Raw genomic sequence first — 19,145 nt, 5'->3', positions numbered from 1 at the left:
CAGAGGCACGTGGAATCAGAAGCACAGGGCCCCAGGCAGTGACTTGCTCAGCGACACTCCTGTTTTAGCTCCCATCCTTCCTGGCCTCGTTTTCCCACTCCTCAGTGGTACTTTCTTATACTTCCCAAATAAGTGTCAGGTGCTCAAATCCTAGTCTCAGAGCCTGCTGCTGGGGGAAACCAGACGAAAGCCACCCTTCCCAAACCAGGGCTGGGTGGCTGCTGCTCATCCCTTACCTGTTCCCGGGAGCCAGCTGTACCTGGCCACAGCACCGGCTGATGAGAGAAAGCTTGTGGGTGCTGTCAGGCTCTGGTGTAGGACAGCCACCCAGGAGACCACAGGGCCAGGGCCCAGGTAGAGGGGCATGTATCCTGAGCAGCTCTGGGACCACTTCCTCAGGGCCAGCTTGGATCCTGCTCTCCAGGTGGCTCCATGGTCACCTGTGGTCTCTGCTCCCACTGTCCCTTCTGCTCTTATGCTTCAACAGTAACAAACCAGCTGGAGTCTCCCAGCCGTCTCCTCCACGCCTCTTGATTTTGACTGCCCCCCTCTAACGCTCGTTCCTATCTTTCCCTTAGCGAAACCTTACTCATCCTTCGAGAGCCAGTACAAGGTCAACTCCTCTCTGAAGCGTTCTTGCCTCCCTCAGATGGACGAAGAGCTCTTGGCTTTATTTTCATGTCTCCTCTGCCCCAGTGTCTCCCGGCACCTCACCCTTAGGGGACTTCACACAGTGCTGAAATCGTCAGCATATGCATCTGTCTTTCCACTAGGCCAGGAGCTCCTTGGAAACCCAGGCTGGGTCTTATTCAATATTTTGCATCCCTAGTGTCCCTTCAAAGGACCTGGCACACTGTAGGCAGTGGGTGTAGGCTGCAGTCCCCAGAAACAGACCCTGAAATGGGGATTTGTTTGCAGTGATCTGTTAAGGAACCACTCCAAAAGAGAAACCAGTCAGGGGGCGGCGGATGGCCAGGGAAGGGGAGGGGGCCAAGCAGAGATGAGAGTCAGACCAAAGTCCCGCAGAAGGAGGGGCTTCAGTCTGACTCTGTAGGGCACTTTCAGCAGAAGTTATGCCCAGCAACTGTCTGGAAAGTTGGGCCTTACACCTTGCAACTATCAATCATGGTGGAGGCTGCCCCAGGGACACACCAGTGCCTGGACTTCTGCATCTGTGTGAGGGAAAAGCTGTTGCAGGAAGCCGTGGCCAGCCTTGTAGAGACAGCCCCAGATGTGGATGTTGGAGGCAAAGTCCATGGGGTGATCCACCCAGAGAAATCAGGGCAGTGGCCCACAGGAATAGGTCACAGGCTGAGGATCGTGGCTGAGTACCCAGAGTGTCCACTAGAGGGCTCCCCACACATCCAGGGACCTGCATGGAAATGCTAGCAGGTGGACCTCCCTGCAGGCCCTTGCCACCTGGGCTGCCTCCCATCTCAGACCCAGTTTGTTCTGTGGCCCATAAACCACCCTCCCTGCTCCTACCTTCCCGTGCTCTCTCGTGTCAGGCTTCGGTGTGCTCTGTATCTCCAGGGTCACCTTTGGCTTCAGTTCCCATTAGGTTTTCCCTTCATAAATTCACTGCAAATCTCTCAGTCCTCTTTTCAAAATCTTTCATGAAGTCATTCCCCCTCTTCCATTCTCACTGTGGCTACATTCACAGAGCCTTATACGGTTTGTGTGCATGTTTGTTGAAGAAGGAAGGAATGAATGATGAAGGAATGAACAAGGAATGAATGAATGAATGATGAATGAATGAATGATGAAGGAATGAATGAGGAATGAATGAATGAATGATGAAGGACTGAACGAGGAATGAATGAATGAATGATGAAGGAATGAATGAGGAATGAATGAATGAATGATGAAGGACTGAACGAGGAATGAATGAATGAATGAATGATGAATGAATGAACGAGGAATGAATGAATTAATGAATGAATGAGGAATGAATGAATGAATGATGAAGGAATGAATGATGAATGATGGCCCGATCTGCTGAAAGGTCCACTCTCCACAGCCTGTCATGCACTATTTCCACCAGTATAGCCCACCCTCTTTGACTTACACATTTGACTTGGGAAAAACTAAGTTGCCCTTTCTAGATCTGGGCTCTATATCCATGGATTGAACCAACCATAGACCAAAATAGTTGGGAAAAAAGCCAACTGTGCCTCTACTGAACATGTACAGATTTTTTACTGTCAGCGTTCTCTAAACAATGCTGCATTTCAATTATTTACATAGCATGTACATTGTAGCATTATAAATCATCTGTACCTGGGAGGATATACACAGGTTACGTGCAAACACTACACCATTTTATGGTGGGGATTTGAGCATCCTCAGCTTTGGTTTGCTCAGAAGTCCTGGAGTCCTTTCCCAGGGATCCCAGGAAGGACCTCCATTCTTCCACGACGTAACCCACGCTTTCTTGACATCTTGCCTTTGCTCTTCTCTTCTTTGTATCTATGATGATCAATTTCTCATCTCTGTTTGTAAAAATCTGGCCCATTTTCCAAAGATCAGATCCCCAGGTGAGTTTTACCTTTTTTTGTGTGTGTGACATTTAGTTTCTTCCTCTCCTAAGGAACTGCTAAAAATTTGGGGGCGTCACCATCTTAAAATGCAAGTAGCTCCTCCACATCAAGAGGGTATGTGTGGTTGGCATTTGGTGATCACCAAATATTTCAGTTGTCCTCTCTTGGGTGCACAGGAGTGAGTTTTCCTACCTCCTTGAACTAAGATAACCTGGGACTCTTTTGTGGCCACTGAGACGTGAGCAGAGTGATTTGTGTCTCCTCCAGGTGGGAATCTTTAAGAGCCAGCATGAAACCCTCTGTGTCCTTTTTTCCTGCTTTAGCAATTGTGGGGGGACAGAGGTGGAGCCACCCACAGCCTGGGTCCTTGACAACGTGGAGCAGAGGTTCAGTATTTCCACAACAGGCATGCGGCATAAGCAGGACATCAATTTTTATTGTTCTAAGACACAGAGAGTTGAGGGTTGTCACACAGCACAACCTAGCCTCTGTTGACTGATGACAGTCTATGATTCATCTTCTGGGCCCTTCAAAATCTAGCAGTTGTCTTCAAGTAGAAGAGCCGATGGTATATTTTTGAAGGAAGTGCACCCAGAAGCTCAATATCGTGAAGCAACCACCATTCTGGGACTGAGATGACCGGACAGGTCAAGACGGCTGACCTGGAGCTGAGGAACTGCCGGAGGGAACCTATACACACAAGGTTAAGCCAGGCACTGCATGACTGGAGAGGGTCAAGGATGTAGTTATAGTTTGGGAACTGAAAGAATGTCCTCATGTGGTTTTCCTTCCCTCCCTCTCTCCCTTCTCTAAAATTTAGTGCTGTTGGTTGAATATGACATGCTCGTATGAATAGCAGGAAGGGACCAGCCACATGATTTTTAATTTCTTTAAGGTATGAATAAAGAACAGAGGACCTTGCCCTAAGAAAAAATAAATTTGTATTTTGAAAACATTAATCTTCTGGCCAGCAGAGGCAGTTTTGATCAGATCATCCATTCTTCAATTTCTCATCCTCTGTAGCTCAAATTTCACCCCAAAAGCAAAGTGGATAAGATTTCCTAAATGACAAAATAAATCGAATATTAGATTTTTACGTCTTGCTTTTTCACTTTCTAGGGTTATTTCCTGCCATTCTGGTCCAGGATCTTCGAAATGTCTTCAAGGAAAAAAAAAAATTTTTTTTTTTTTCATCAGTGCCTGCAACAAATGAATCACACGGACAATTTGCTACACTGGGCTTTTTCTCTTTGTGTGAAGGTAAGAAATCCTGAGTAGGGAAGCTCTAACTTCACCCGCCTTGTGGTTCTGAAATTACTCATCCAGACACGAAACAAAATTGAAAAATCAGAGAGATCTAGTTTGAAAGAAAAAGAATGGTTGATGGCTTGGGAACCAAGTAAGTACTCATCTTGGTTTTGTGCTGTTGGATGAAGATACTTGGATCAAAAGAGGACTTGGAAGCATCAAGGGATTGACAGGGCTAAAAGGATTGGGCAAAGTGTTTACCACACCAAGAGAAAAAGGGTGCACATCTGGAGCGCAGCGGTGGCCTCACCCCAGAGTCCGTGTTTCCCCTCTTACCATAACAAACTTATCGACAAGAACTGTCACTGACCGCGCTTTATCTTCCGTGTCCTACTAAGAGGGTGCATTCCAAGTGCATCCTACGTAAATCGAGGTTTGCTTCCTGACCTGGGAGATCAATTCCTTGTCAAACCGAGCTGGCTGATGGATCGCCCTGGGGCTGCCACTGCATTGAAAATCACATCAAATACCTTCTCACACATGCTCTGAAACACACACTGGAATCTCCAAAGAAGAGGATGTGGCTAGATCTGGGAGGATGGATACCCACGCAGCCCCCCAGCCTGAGCGTCTTGCAAAGCTGACGGCGTGGGACTGGGGCTTGGTGCTGGCTTAGGGATGTCCCCCCAGCACAGGCAGCAGGGTTCCACTGAGAACACAGATTTCAGACCCCAGGGGCTGAGTTTGAAGCCAGGATCTGCTGCTTGCCAGTCTGTGACCTTGGGCAAATTATTCAATTTCTCTTGGTTGCAAGATATGGATGACAATAATGATATCTTCTTCCCTCCTAGGACAGGTTCTTAATCTGGACTCCCTCAGGGGAAGACCCTGAGATGTGGATTTAAGAGCCAATGGCTTATTAGGAGGTGAAGGTAGAGGAAGACAGGAAAGAGAGGGGTTAATAAGTGATGAGTTACTGAGCAAGCCACCAGTGTAGGTGACTGGAACTTAGTCCTGCTGGGGAGATCTGGGCCTGTTACTGTGCCTCAGAGTAAAGCACCCCCAGAGGGTGAAGGAGCCAGGGTATATACACCCACCCCCGTCCATCCTTAATTGAGAGCTGCTGTCGTGTGTGTGTGCACACATGTGCGTGTGTGCTTGAACACGTGGATGACTATGTAGGAAAGCAGTGCTGATTCCCTGGCGACTGTAGCTTGCCATGCAAAGGGGAGGGAAAGTCCACGGGCAAAGCAGTGCAGGAGCCAGGGGGTCAATGCCAGGCACAAGGCTGCAGGGGTATGTTCAGGGCATCCACAGACTGGAAGATCAAATGAATTCATTATTGTGAAGCCTTTAGAAAAGTCCGTCATAAAGTAAGCACTCCTTTAAAGAGCTTGACCAATACCGAGGTCAGATCTCTGTTCTTTGGGATAATGTGTTTTCTGAGGCTGGATTTTAATTTTGTTTTTAAATTTTTCTTTTTTTTTTTCTTTTTGAGACAGTGAACCACTCTCAGGACCTCGGTGCTATCCTGGTGGCCAGAGACATTCCAGGTTTCCTTGAGGATGATTGTGTAAATGTGAAGTGGGTGTCCTCTCCATTGGAGGGAATATCATCATGTCACGGCTAATGTGACAAATACCTGCCTATCCATTGGACAAACCAACACAAGACCAGCAAGCACCTCATTCCATACTGCAGATCTCAACCTGGCTATGCTGCGCTGCAGTAACAAATAGGCCCAGAGCTCAGCAGTTTCACAGAAGTCAACAGCAGTCTGCTCTCCAGCCTGCCTGTACCATGAACTCATTGAAGACAGGTGCTAGGCTGGAGAAAAGGGAGTTGCCACTCCATCCTCAGCACCTAGCACAGGACATCGCACAAAAAGCCTCATGCTTGTGGCTTTCCCTTCGCTTGAAATCCTGGCTTCCTCCCACTGAAGGCATGCTCTGTTCAAATGCCCTTCCTCCCTGAAGCTTTTCTTGTTCTCTGAGTCTGAAAGGATCCCTCTCCCCTAACTTCTTGACACTTGGGTCTCTCCATAGTGCTCCGCATTCTGCCATGCCTGATGCTACCTGTGTCCATGTTAAGCCTTGTCACTTCCCCTCAAGTGCCTCCCATGGCTTCCAAACACATCTAGGATACTTACCAGGGCCTTTCCTGCCTACGAGACTCTGGGCTGAGCCGTCCCTGGGATCTCGCCTGCCACTTTCTCTTCTTCTGCTCTCTTCCAGCCACAGTGGCCTCACACTGTTCCTTGCCCATGCCCCTCATGGCCCCAGCTCAGGCCCTTTGCACCTGCTGCTCCCTACGAGTAGAATCTACCTTCTGCTTTCCAAGTCACGTGCTCTGTTGATTCAGATTGCTGAATCAACAATCTAATGTTGTCACCTCAGAAAGGCCTCAGCAAGGCCACTGTGTCTTCAAAAGCACACGTGAACACATTAAACCGCTCTGTTTTCTCTACGTCACACATTTATTTGGTTGTCCTGCCCACTGCCTCCACCCACAGGCATGCAAACCCCACAAGGAACCCCACAATGACAAGGACCTTGTTTTATCTAATGTGGTATCTTCAGCTTCTTCCACCAAGACTAGAACTAACAGGAGCTCAGTAAACAGTTGTCTAATAAATGCATGAGAAGTACTGTCCCACTTTAGAAATGGGGTAGCTGAACCCTATAGCACCGATCAAAACTGTGCAAAGTGATGGAGCTACCTGTGTACCATTTATATCCCATCTCCATCCAGATGATTCTTGGTTGGTTCAGGCTGCTGTATCAAGGTATTATAGACCAGGTTGCTTATGAACAACAGAAATTCCTTTCTCACAGTTCTGTGAGTCCAAGGTCAGTTAGCAGCATGGTCAGGGTACGGTGAGGGCCTCTTTGTGATTGCAGACTGCCAGCTTCTCCCTGAAGCCTCATGCTTTCTGGCCTTTTCTTATCGAGTTACTGATCCCACTCAGGAGGCTCCACTCTCACGACATGACTACCTTCCCAGGCTCCCCTTCCAAAGGCTATCATACAACAATTAAATTTTGCATGAATTTTTGGGGGTCACAAATACTCCATCCACTGTGAGACACTTCACTTTAAACTTTATGATAATAAATTTCTACGTGCAAGGAAACAGGAACAGAGAGGATATGTGACTTACTCAAGGTCATGGAGCCGAGGGGTGGTGGTGGCAGAACAGGGATTTGAAGCAACTGTCGGCTTCAGGCATCATGCTCTCTGCAGTTAAGCTTTACCTAGGAGTAATCACTGGATAGAGTTATGCTTTATCTAGGGTTGCTGGAGGAACCAGCCAGAGAAGAAATTGGAAAGGTCTTTGTCAACTGTCCCAAAGTCGAGTGAGAATTTCTCATATGAGAAATGTGCATGGGATCCCTACTCCTTGAACTTGGACAAAAGCTAGGGGTGAATTCAGGAGCTACATTGGGGGCAATTACTCCACCAGGAAAGCCATCGAGATTACACAGGATGCGTGTATTCTGTGTGAAGGTCTCACCTCCAGGTCTGCAGAGAAGGTTCGTACAGAGGCTCTGGGCATGACTTGTTAATTCTGTTTCCAGAATATTCTGACATCCCCATCCAAATAGACTATCCAAATGGGCTACCATCTGGGCAAGACATCCTTACCTGGCAAAGTCCTTAAAGGAGAAACCTGCGGCTCTGTAGTACGTCACACAGGGCCACAGGTGAGGGGTCCAATAAATGCTCAGTGAACAGGTGTGACTTTTTTCACCCCAAAACAGACATTCATGTTAGACATGTGTACCTACTACTGGTCTTCCCCATGCTAATCTACTCTACACAGTGTTCAACTCTTTTTCCAGTCCCAAATACGGGATTAGTACCCTTCTAGGTTCACGAACTTTCTCTGGATTTTCACTGTCCAAAAAAAAAAAATTTTTTTTGAATGAGTCTATAGTTAAACAACAACAACAAAGCAATACGAAACCAAAGCCTTACACAGCTGAAGAACATCAGCACTTGACAGAGACCCAGGGACCATCTTCTGTATCCCTGACCACTCTCTCCCCAACCCCTACTTTTATAGAGTCCTGACAAGGGAAAGTGAATTAACCAAGGATGCAGTGGTTCAGTGGTGGAGCCAGGCCTGGGACCCAGGCCTCCTGACGGCCAGTCCAGGGGTCCCCCTGTGAGCCCGGCAGGGCATGAAAATCTAACTACGAAGTCACAGAGAGCAGCTTCCTCTTTGAAGGCAGCTGAACTCTCTCTCCACTCTGTCATGGTAACCGTTTTCAGAGTTTCAACCCCTTTTGGCCCCTGATCCATGGACTAGATAATTAATCAGGCTTTTGAATAATTAAAACTATTAAAAATGCCTTTGTACCTGCTAAAATTGCTCCAGTAATTAGTGCCTTATCAAGAAACGGAGTCCAAAGGCTGGAATAGTTTTCCGATGGATAGAGAGCACTTTCACTTGAGGCTTTGTGGATTCAGAAGTTGAGAAGGGAGTGCTGTCTACACAGCAAATCCCTTTGAAGTCAAATTGCACCAAAGCTTAACTCTGAAATCCCCACTGAACCTCCTCTAGTTCTAATGGTACATACAATATACCTCATTCTTTGCTTTCAGAGCCTGCTATAAAATGCGATCATTAATTAAAATAGCGGATCAACTTCTCATTTCAGCATCCACTTTTCCATACATAAACTCTCACAGGAGCCAAGAAAACAGCAATGCCTGCTTTTCTCGGGTACCACCTGGTCCTTCTAACCTGGTCAACACCTGTGCTGAGCTCTAAGCCAGAATGTTCTGTCCCCGGGGTTTTGCCACTTACTTCTTGTAGTACCTCCCAATGGATGGATTTGTTTAAAATCCAGCTCCAGGTGTGAAGGCTGCCGACTTCATGTGGATTCAGGGTGCTCTATGGAACTCTGGTGGGTGTTTGCAGGAAGCTGGGTGCAAAAGAAGGAGGATGGACTGACATCCTACATCCAGCCTGAAAAAAGCCCCTCAAGTTTTTCACTCTCTCACTTTCTCCTCCATGAGATGGGGACTGTAATGCAGGCTTGCTAGGCTGGGAAGAATAAGTGGGATATCGATATAACATCTAATAGGTGGTTACGTGTGTCCAGGGACCTTCATGCGGATTTCCCTCCCACCTCGGCCAGCAGCAACGGGATCACATTCTGTGGTGGGGTTGGACCCTGTGGACCAATGACTTCTATTTGTGACTTTGCTAAAGGTGACCCTAGTGATTGTCATTTTACTAGTATCAAGGTACTTTTTAAGGGTTGGAATACCCGACTCTCAGCTAAATCCAATGATTGAAACTTGGTTCCGCAGCTGACGTGGGCTTCCCTGAACGCTTCCTTAGTTTTGTTTACTATGCAGTCATCACGACTCCTGCATCTTCTTCAGCTGGAATCCTTTTCCCTGCCTCATCTCCATGTCCCGTCATTTCTACCTCTTAAATATTTCTTGGATGCCTCTCCTTGTCTCTGTCCTAATGTTATGGTTTAGATGTGAGGTGTGTTCCCCATAAGCTCCTGTATGAAACTATGCAAGAACATTCAAAGGTGGAATGATTTGGTTATGAGAGTCTTTACCCAATCAGCAAATGTTTCCCCTGATGGGGCTTAACGGAGTGGTAACTGGAAGCAGGTGGGGTGTGCTGGAGGAGGTGGGCATTGGGGGCATGGCTTTGGGATATGTATTTTGCATCTCAGAGTGGAGTCTCTCTTGGCTTCCCTCTACCACACTCTTCCACCCTGATGTTCTGCCTCACCTCCAGCCCTGAGGAATGGAGCCACTGTCTAGGGACTGAGACCTCTGAAACCGTGAGCTCCCAAGTAAACTTTTCCTCCTCTAAAATTGTCTTGTCAGATCTTTTAATACAGCAGCAGAATAGCTGACTAAAATACCCAAAAACTGCTGCCCTGGTCAAGATTCATAATCTCTCACCTGAATGAATGATAAGATATAACAAATTAACATATGTTAATAATAAAAATTAAAGAAACTTTCCCTTGGACTGGGCACAGTGTGTTAGGTGGCTGCATACAGTGGTGCAATGTGGAATTGCTACCCATCTCTACCCACAGATAAATATAACCAGGAAAGAGCAGGGGCAGGAAAGTAGATTTCTTGGAGTTGTGAATGTACGGAGAGGGTGACTTAGAAACCTCTACACTAGTATACATCATACTCTATTGTAATTATCTGTCCTTTGTGTGACTTTCTTATTGAAAGGGAAGCTCCTTAAAATAATCAGAGGGTATTAATTGCTCTACCAGTGCCTAGTGTGTGATGGGCACATGATGGATGATCAAAAAATATTTGTTAAAATAAATATGGGTAAAATTCTCATCAGTTGCTGGGATGCCATCAGAAGTAAACTTGGTTGACTCTGGGAGAAGTCAAACTAGCTACTGTGGGATCAGACCAGCTGGGGTCCAGTGGGTGAGCAGACATAAGTAGTATGAGGTGAAGTTCAGCATTCAGTTGCACAGGACTGAAGCTGTGGTTCGGACACAGGATATGAGGCAGGCTCCTTCTCTAGATCTAGGAAACAAGTTAGGAGCTTGGTCAGAAGGGTCAAGACAAAGGGGTTGCCCTCAGGACCAGAATCAAAACCTTCATGGGACCAACAATCAGACTGATCTGATAGCAAGTCATCAGTACTACACAACCAGGGCCCCTGAGCAGCCCTCATGACCAAGGACAGGGCTGATCACAGCATCTGGGGAAGGAGTGGGGGTGTGGGCATAACCCAGTGGGAGCAGGTTGTTTTGGATGAGGGAGATGTCTATGGGACCCTGTGAGGGAGACATTATTTTACAGTAGTTAAGAACACATGCTCTGGAGTCAGACAACCTGGAGGCCTGAGTGTTGGTTTTCACATCTGAAATGTGGGAACAAGAATGCCTGTCACATAGACTTGTTATAAAGACAATGTGTCAGAAGATGCTTATATGGTGTGTGGCATATGATAAATGATCAATAAATGGTAGTTTTAAACTACATCTATCATTACCAAGCTGGGAAAATATGTTAGTGTGAGGGAGAGAAGGGTGACTTAGCAGCTGATGACATGGAAATGGCAAGTGATACACAATTTCTTCTTCTAACATTTCTGGCAGTTTGAGATGAGTATCTAGCACAGTTTGGATGGGCAGCTAACCTCGTACAAAGCTCAGAAGAATCACCACTTTGAGTACCTCTCTCCTAGAACCAGTCAGGATAGTCCAGGTTACACAGCTATAACAAATAATTCCCAAATTGCAGTGGCTTAAAACAAACGTTTATTTATCAGCTCCCACTGTATGTCCATTATGGATTGACAAGCTCTCTGCTCCATGTCTTCTTCCTTCTGGGACCAAGGCTGTCTGAAATGTGGCAAAAGAAAAGAGAGAATGGTATGTCACTCATTGCCTGTAAAGCTTCTGCCTAGAGGCAACATGGGCCACTTCTGCTCTCATTTTGGTGGCCAAAGCAAGTCACCTGGTCACACTGAATTCCAAGGGAATAGAGAAGTATCATCATGCAATGCAGCTGGAAGGAGAATGAGAAATACCCAGTGAACAGGGTATTTAGTCCTCCAGGGGAATAGGTGCACCCTGACTTGGGGATACCAGTTTTTTGATTGTTTACTGCACCTATCCTCTTGATTCTCAGAACAAACATAGCCTCTCATAGACTCAAAGTAGGCAAGTCATAGCATTTGATCACTCAACCATAGTCATTGATTCAGAGGATGGACAGGTGACCAATCAGGTGGAGGTGGGAAAGGAAAGCCCTGTTTTCCTGAACATGGAATTGGGATGATATGGTCATGCCTTCAGCCTTGCCCTCAGCTCCTGGGTAAGCAGATCTGGGGGAACAGAGCTGAGCAAAGGGATGTAGGGGCCCAGCACTCCTGAAGGCTGACTGGTCTCGGGCTGGTTGTGCAATGGCCTTTCCCCTCTGGGCAGGTCGTGAGCCTGCCTGCCTCCAGACCCCATGCCTAACCCATCCTGCTCAGCGGTGTCCAGAGGGGCCATGCCTGGAGCTCTAGTTCCCTAGGCCCCGCTTCAGTTGGCTTCCAGTGGTGCAGCCCAAACCAGGCACTGACTAGATGCTGGGAGGTCAGAGAAAAGGAGAAGCAAGGGGGTTTCTCCAGCCCCAAAGGAGTATCTCATGGAGTATCTTCAGCTTCCCCTGGACATACCTGTCAAGGCACTAGCTTCTATGTAAAACGTACTCCTGGGCTTCTAGGCCTTTGTCCCTGTGTTTTAGGGCTGGGAGTAGCTTCTTGCTCTTATGGATTTCTGAGCTACCTTCCTTCTCTCAACTCCTTCATCACCTGTATAGCCAATTTCCTGCATCAAATTCCTCTGTTGAAACTACTTGAAGCAGTTTCTAATTTCCAGGTTAGACCCTGAGTGATCAACTGCTACTTGATTAAGTGAACCAACACATTTTCTCCTTAAGTGAATTGGAGACCACTTCTGTTGCTTCCGACCTGGAAAATCTGGACCAACGTAGTAGTCAGTAGGAAACAAGTAGCTACCAGCCCCTGTGCATTCACTAGATACCAGGCATTGTGCTCAGCACTTTGCTTTCTTTGTGGAATCGGGAGGTAGGACTCACAAACTCCATTTTGTAGATGAGGAAGTGGAAATACAAGCAGGTTAAGTAATTTTATCCCAATCAGGTTTCTTTTCCTTAAATGGAATTCTTCCAGAGCCAGCTGCTCCATTAAGGAAGGAAGGAATTGCCAGAGGTATGTTGAGGCTCAGGGGAGGCAGGACAAGAAAGGAGGTGAGGAATGACAAAAGGCAGGCGTACGTGCCATCTCATGACATGGCCTGGAAGCTGAACATCCTTCTTCCAGGAAGGAGCGTAATGAGGGAGAAGAGTTCCATGTAAATGAGCTCCGGCCATCTCTGCTGTGATTCAAGTCAAGTTCTTGCTACTAATTGCACACACGTTTCGCTAAAGGTAGTAAATAGGAATCATTCACGCATCCTTAGAGACGGCGGCACCATTCAGTATTCATGGCAAATGTATCACCGAGCTTCATAAGAGAATCATTTTAAAACAAAGCTTGGTCAGCTGTTTAATAATTTACTGATAGTGACAGCAGGGAGAATATCTAATAACCAGTGAGATTGGCTTTCAAATGGAAAATAAATTCATGTTAGAAAGGTTAGAGGAGGGAAAAAAGGGAGAGGGGGGGAGCATTATTAGCAGCAAGGAAATATTTAACATTTGTCAATTGCTGATTTCTGTGAGTCCTATCAGCGTTGAGAAGTTTGATTATTAAGAGCTTGCAAAATTCCATGCATTTCACTTAAAAACAATCAGGGGCCCTTAATGTTCTTCTCACAGGAAACAAGAATTCTACAAGGGTCTGGTCTCATGAAGCAGGGCGTTGGACCCCAACTGGGCACTGGATAGCATCTCTTTGTCAATTTGAGGACTGTTTCAGGGCTGTATGATGTCCATTATCAGCTGTCAATGGTTCCTAGGGTAGGTACAGCCTGAGAAAAAGCAAAAATAGACCAAACTACAAGTGTACACTCCTGCTCTGGGGAGGAGAGGACTTATTACATGGGATCTGGCTTCTGAGTATATTGAACCCTATTTATTTTTGCTTGCTGGCCAAGCTCTACTGATATGTCTGTAAAACAAAAAAGGGTTTTGAGATGGATGGACTTGAAGTTCCCTGATGATTCTGATATACTTGGGCAGGACTGGGAGATACAATTACAGTGACATTAACATGTCCAGGAGTAGATGAAAGAACTATAAAATATAAAGCCAATCCCAAATTTCCAGACCTCCCTGTGCCTCAGTTTCCTCACCTTTAAATGAGGGACACTAAGAATCGTAGAGCCAATGATGCGTATGAGGTTTTTAGCTGCACATGTGCCTCCGAGTAAGCACTCAGAATCTCCGAGTTCAAACAGTCCAGAGGTGAAAGCAAAACCAAACGAAAAAGCCCCAACATTATCGATTTTTTTTTTTTTTGGTACTGGGGATTGAACTCAGGGCACTTGACCACTGAGTCACATCTCCAGCCCTATTTTGCATTTTATTTAGAGACAGGGTCTCACAGAGTTGCTTAGTGCCTCGCTTTTGCTGAGGCTGACTTTGAACTCCTGATCCTCCTGCCTCAGCCTCCCGAGTTGCTGGGCTTACAGGTGTGAGCCACAGTACCCGGCAAGATCATCAATCTTTAACTCTCCCCCGTGCCCATCAGCCCCTCCCCCAAGCATTGGGCATATTCTGTCCTCAAACCAACCCCCCCAAACGTACCACTCTGGAGACAGGTGTCCAGGTACAACAGATGCTGTGTTCCTAGGTGGCCTTTTCTGTGGTTTTATATGCTGGGTTTGTATCCTCCATTCTTCACATTCATTTCAACAAACTCTCATTCTGCCTTGAGTTATCGTCATTTTTTTTTTTATCTTGTAGAAATGATTTGTCAATGTTTTATTTGATGTGAGAATGACTTGGATAAACGTGTGCAGTCTGGCCCGTCATGCCTGTGAATAATCTCCAGTGGGCTCTGGGGTCCTCCGCCGTCTCCCCAGCTCTGTTCCAATAGGGGTGAAGGGGATTCTGGGTGATGAAATGTTCTTCTATGGAGTATAATAAAATACTTCTTAAGCAGATGCTGTTCTCTGAAACTTAAGGAACTAGTAGTATTTATGCCACTATGGAGTTGCTGGCTGGTTGGAAATGTTTTGAGAACAGCATTTGTGCTTTGATACAGAGGAAAAGGAGGTTGTACATAGTACACAGGGTCTCTATGGGGGTGAGGAGAGAGCAGGAGGTGGTAGGTAGAGGGCAGAACTTGGCTAGCTGGTTAGGTCTCTATCCCACTTAGAAAGGGCTTTAGCAACGTTTTGACTCATAAGTGAGGTGGACAGAGATTGCTGAATTGTCTAAAACCACTAAGAGAAAATACTCCTTGCAACACCATTCGGTCTTTGTAGGATTGTCAGTTGTGACCATCCTCATCAGTGAGAAGTGGACAATGACCTAGGCTGGCCACTTAGAGTACCCCATTCCTGGACAAATCGACTGGTTCAGGAAATGAATGTGAGCCAAATCAGTCCATCTGTGTTTTTACTGGTCAGTCTTTGGATAGAGTTTGGGAGGGTGCTTAGCTGTGAGAACTGTACATACTGTCGTTATCCAATTTTTCTGATGACAGATAGAAATGCAGCTGAGATGGAGAGGGAATGAGAGGCGTGGGCTGAGGAGGGGGTGGAAGGACAGGGAGGGCAGACCCCAACCACCTGGAGAAGATGCTGCACCCTGGAGCAGACAGGTCACTACAGCCTCCAAGCCCTTTGTGGTTCCTCGGCCAGGTGCCTCCAGCGGTCTCAGCAGAGTACAGTCCCTGCTGCTCCTATGCTGGCCTGGACAGAGCTGCCCGGTTATGGCCTTCCACGAGCCTTGGGGCACTGATAAACAGGACAAATTTCTAGACCCTTCCTAGGTTAATCAGCTCGGGGTGAGTGAGGACTCTGAGTTATTAGCAAGAGCTCCTGGTTGCTCGGCTCAGGGACAGCTGGGACAGCAGGTTCACCTCGCCTTACGGTGGCAAGCCCCGCACTACTACATCTCCTCCTGCACCCCCGGGGGCCTTTCTTGGGTTCCTCTCTCATGAGTTGTTTCCCCCAAATCTCTTAACCAACAGGCACCTCTTATCTCTTGGAAAAGAACTCATCCTGGATATATTAGACCCTGATAGAAAACTTTGACCCTAGTTTTAAGCAACATTTATTGAGTGCCTGCTGTAGCCATGCTGGGGCTTGGCTTTGGGAACATGAAGTTTTGTAAGACAGTCTTGGCACCCTCAATACTACCACCTCCGTAGAGAATGAAGATCTGCAAATGTACAAACGGAAGTGAACTAATTCTTCATCCATGGACGCTGCCCGCAGTCCAGTCTCGATGGGTGATGTTTTAGATCCTGGGTAAGGACAAGGAAGGATATGGATTTTGAATCTGGCATTCTTGTCAAAGGCCCAGAGGGAGATGATGGGGAGTTGTCCTGAGTGGCTTGGAGTGAAGAGTGTGTATGAACAGAGTGTGGAGAAAATGAAACCACAGCACAAAGCATCTGCATTTGCCCGTGCCGTTTTAGTCAATGGAATGCCCTTCTTTCCTTCTTTACCTAATGGGGACTTACCTGGGCGGGAACTTAGGAGAATTAGGGAGGGGATGGGCATAGAAAGGAAGGCTGGGCCTAGCCTGTGGAGGGTCTTGTGGGACGTGAGGAGGACTGTGGACTTTATACTGTGGACAGTGGGGCGTTAGTGTGGGCCACTCTAAGTTGGTGAGTGACAGGTTGTGGTGGATCTTAAACTGCTCTGGCTTCTGTGTGTGAAAGGGGGTTGGATGGGATGACTCTGGAGGCAGCGAGGAACTGAAGATGGAGTTCAGGTCATTTCAGGGCAGGGGGAGGAGCAACAGGTTCATCTCATCTCACAGCAATGAGTCCATCCTGGCTTGGAACCTTCTAGAATCCAGTTAGGAGTGAGGAATCAGGAGAAGGTCCGAGTCTTGGGGGGACTTCAGTACTCTGAAAAAGCATGTGCCCCACTTTGGGACACCAGGTTACTGTGAGAATAGTGGCTTTTCTCTTACTTTGTCAGAGAAGCCACTTTGCTGGAAGCAAGGAGCAAAGGGTGGGGCCATACATCAATCATTTTTGACATCTGTCATTCCAACTGTGACACTAACACCATCATGTTCCTGGTGTGCTGTTGTGATCTCTCAGTGTGGGTTGGTTGCGAGCTTCTCTGGGATGGGGGTACTTCACCTTGACATTCCCACTGCCCAGCAGAGGACCAGACGTGCGTGAGACATGCAAACATCCATGGGGCGGGGGAGGGGGATGGTGCTTGCCTCACATCACTGTTTCTTTTTTAATTAAAAGAAACAGCTGCTCAACAGATTCCACTTGGGCAAGAGGCAGTCCTAGCATTAAATTCAGGATACTCCAGGCACTGAGCTCCACTTGCCAATCGTTTGGACCATGGGCTGGTGTTTTGGCCCAAGGAGGAAGCAGCTGGCTGTCCCTGCCATGCTGCTGTCCAGGTGTCTAGGAGAGCTGGCCTGGAGCCAAGGCTGGAGTGGCATGGTGAATCTAAGACTTGGAAGTAGGAAGAAAGGACAGGAAATGATCTCTCAAATGGTCCTGGTCCTATTCTAGGTGTTTACATCCATTATAACTCATTTAATTCCCACATCAGCTCAGTGAGGTGGGGATAATCACTCCAATTTCACAGATGGGGAAACAGATTTGGAGAGGGAAAGTGGCTAGTTTGTGGTCACTTGGGTGGCGAATGGAGGTGCAAGGAATGGGCAAGCACAAAACCTCCCTGGAACAGGGGCATTTCCAAAATGGAGCAGGGTGGGAAGAGGAACCAGGTGTGTGGGCCTGAAAAATCGCACACAATCAGGACCAGAAAGGGAGTCAGGAGTTGGAATGCTTACCAGGAGCACACCCAACATCCAAATGCAGGTCCCCTGAAACTGCATCCAGGTTCTTTCTGTGTGTCCCAGAGAGAAGAGCCAGCTTTGAAGGGAGGAAAGTCCAGAGCAGTAGTGTTAGTTCAGTGTAAGGGAAATCTTTCTAACCACCACTGAAAATGGATGCCTTTGTAAAGTCCTGCTTTTGGACAGAGCAATATTATTGGATAATGCATGCTTTTATAGAACCAAATGGTTGGATCAGGAGGTTAAACTTGAAACATACTTATGATTTCTAAGTTGCATTTGGGTTATTTATATTTGCGGGTCTTGACAGACAGCATTAATGCATATTAATATTCCTGCCATCAAAACATTACTCAAGCCAGAACTTCTGGCTCTGGAAAGAGCGTGCGGTGTGCACACAGTGACTCTGCTAATAGAAAGGTTAACTTGTATTTCTGAATTATTGATGGTTGCTTGTTACTAATTTTTTTCCTCAGAAAGGAGGAAATTATTAATGAAGAGATCATTGCCAATGTGTCTGACATCTATTAATGGTTTCATCTCGCAACCAGATTAAAAGAGACAGCTGGTCCATGAATTTATGCGCAGAGCCTGCTCCAAATGTGCTAACAACTCCGCGGGAGGGCGGGGCACACAGGCGGCGGGGGGCGGGGCCTGGGCATCGCGGGCGGCTGGTGCCAGGGCTTCTCCGGATTGGCACAGCCTCCGCGGAAGCACCGTCAAGGCTTCTTGCAGAGGGATCAGGCAGTGGATGGGTTATCACTCTCCTGACGTGTCTTCCAAACTCTTTTGTTACCCAGGGGAGCCCATTAACACTTCCTGTGTCAGTCACTGGTTGGCACTTCCTCCACGGGTGTCTTGATCATGCATCAGGATCATTTGGACTGCAGGGCCGCCTAAAACAGATTCCTGGGCCCCAACTCCAGCATTTCTAATTCACCAGGACTGGGTTGGGGCCTGAGAACTTGTATTCCAGTACATTGCCAGGTGATGCTGATACTCCTGGTCCAGGGACCACACTTAGAGAATCAGTTTTAGATCAATGATTGTCAGATTGTGCTTTGAAACTTTCTCTAGAGAAGAGATCAGCAAATATTTTTCAGCTTTATATGCCAGATGTCTGTAGTTCAGAGACCAGTGCTAATAGGCAATATGTATTATTTTAAAAAAATCTTTATTTAGAAAAACAGATAGTGGACCAGATTCAGTGCCTAGGCTGTAGTTCACTGACCCCTGCCCTGGAGCATCCCTAACAGAACTTTCTGAAAAAAGCAAAATGCAAAATCACATATCTGCTGCAGCACATACAACTTCATAAAGTAGGTGTTAGATTAGGCAGAAGTTTACTGACCTTGGCTCTAGAGTAGCATTATTAGAATTTTCTGTGATGATGGAAATGTTCCGTAGGCGTGCTGTCTGATATGGCAGTCACTGACTACATGTGGCTACCGAGGGACTAAAATATGGTTAGTGTGATGAAGAGCTGAAATTCTAAATTTTAAGTGGCTTGTGGTTATCTGTGCCACAGCAGGAGGAGAGAAGACTCCAATGGAGCAGCCACCCTGTGTCATGTGAAGTGACTCTTGCCACCTCCCTACATGGGCCTCTGTCTTCCTTGAGCCTCAGTTTCCTCTTGTGTGAGATGGAGACCGAACAACAGCTATATCACCAGCCTTTCCCCAGGGTTAAGGGGGGCACCTTGGTCCAAGTGTCTTCCCCTGGTGCTCCACTCCCCACTGGAGGACTGACCAGCACTGGGGCAGGTTGGGCAGGAAGGTGGAGGTCAGCACTGTGTCCTCCTGTCCAGTCTCACCACCAGCCTGTAAGCTCCAAGGGGGCAAAGGCCCTGTCTTTTGTTGCAGCTGCAAGCCCACAGCCC

Source organism: Sciurus vulgaris, assembly GCF_902686455.1.
Source record: "Sciurus vulgaris genome assembly, chromosome: 2".
Lineage (NCBI taxonomy): Eukaryota > Metazoa > Chordata > Mammalia > Rodentia > Sciuridae > Sciurus > Sciurus vulgaris.
This window is presented reverse-complemented; position numbering follows the sequence as displayed.